Raw genomic sequence first — 1,945 nt, 5'->3', positions numbered from 1 at the left:
AACAGAGTAGAACTGCCCTATATGGTTTCCAAGGCTGTAAATCTTTAGGGAAGTAGATTGCTTTATCTTTCTCCCACAGAGAAGTTGGTGGGTTCAAACTATCAACCTTTTGGTTAGCAGCTGAATGCCTTGATCACCAGGTCTTTCTTCCTAATCTGTCTTAGTCTGTAACCTCACTGAAACCTGTCCACGATGGGTGATCCTGCAGCTATTTGGAACACTGGTGGCATAGATTCCAGGACGGTAGTAACATGCAAGCCTCTTCACTATGATAAGCTGATAGACAGGTGCTAGAATTAATTCTATAGATAGACACAAAAACAAGCCCTAGAATATAAAATACTTAATTTATGATAAACAAACCAAAAACCAAATTCACTGCTGTCCAGTCAATTGCAACTAGTAGCAACCCCTACGAGTTGGGGTTTCCGAGTCATTATCTCTATGGAAGTAGATTGGCCTGTCTTCCTTCAAGGACTGGCTGGTGAGTTTGAACTGCCAGCCTTCTGGTTAGCAGTTAAATGTCTTAGACACTACACCACCAAGGGGAAAAACAAATGATGAAAGGATTAATGGATTTCTTAACAAGCTATGTCAAGAAAATTAATTATTTGAGGGAAAGAAAATTTGATTCTTAACTTACGGTTCCATACCCCAAATGTCAATATTTAAATATAAAATTTCAACTATAAAATAATCAGAGGAAAACATAAGTGAATATATATTAGGTCTTGGAGTGAAGATAGTCTTACTAAAAGGGATTCAAAATTGTGCAAGTTTTATATAAAAATGCATAGAAAAAAGGTAGGAAAATATGACAAATATTAATGGTTACTATCTTTAAACAGTGAGATATAGGATAATTTAAATTTTTGTTATGATTCTTTAGTGTCCAAAGTTTTTACAATGATATTCTTTACTTTATGATAAGGTTCATTTATATAATGGTTGTCATCCCTCCCTAACTCTGTGACTCTTCTCCTTTTGTTGTAGCCGGTGATTCAGATTGGATAAAGACCAAACCTACACCTATATCTCCTACACTCTGTGCTAACTGATAACATTTACAAAGACTCTATTTCCAAATAAAGCCACCAGGAGTTAGTATGTCAACATAAATTTTAGGGAAAACAAGTCAACCCATAGCAAATCTGCACAGTTAACAGTTGAACACTAGTTCCATCTGTCACTTTGTACACTCAGGAGACTCTCCCTCCTTGTTCTTCCTATTACACACTGAGGAGTCCAGCTCCTGGCTAAAAACCAACACAACCAGCAAACAGACCATGCTTGTCAATTAAACATGGAAACCAAATTGTCCTCTTCCCCAGAGCAAACAGACATATGAGTGATTGCCTTCTGTATCCATGAGAGACTGACCCATGGGCATGCAGATGCCATCCTAGACAACTTATATATATGGATGGCCACTGTCATCAGAAGACAATGATACAGCATGTACCTGCCTGCCAAATGCTGGCAAAGGCTAAAAATCACAGCCTAGGGACAGATTCAGGAGCCAGTTGGCCAGGACATTATTGGCATGTAGATCACATTGGGCTTCTTATCCATTCCAGAAGCTTCTACTGAACCCTGACTGCAGCTGATACTTTCTCCACATTTGGCTTAGCCACCTCTGTGTTTCACTGATTCTGGCCACCCCATCCAGGCTCTGTTTGACCACATTTGTTTTCTATTTGAATTTCCTGAGCATACTGCATTTGACAATGGCCCAGATTTGCCATCTAAGCTACATATCAATGGGCTCAATCTTGGGACTTACGATAGAGTCTTTATGCTCCATATCACCCCCTAAGCCACAGGGGTGACTGTATGGTTTAGTGGACAATCAAAGCACAGTCTTAACTAGCTGATAGGAGGGGATGAGATAACCCTAAGTTGGACTACACATATCAGGCAAGCAGCCTGGGGTTGCAGCAATTCC

This window comes from Orycteropus afer, unplaced genomic scaffold, assembly GCF_000298275.1.
Source record: "Orycteropus afer afer isolate SDZICR_OR568_19922 unplaced genomic scaffold, OryAfe1.0 scaffold00748, whole genome shotgun sequence".
In the NCBI taxonomy this organism is placed as follows: domain Eukaryota; kingdom Metazoa; phylum Chordata; class Mammalia; order Tubulidentata; family Orycteropodidae; genus Orycteropus; species Orycteropus afer.
The sequence above is the reverse complement of the archived record's forward strand: the minus strand, read 5'-3'. Positions refer to the sequence as shown.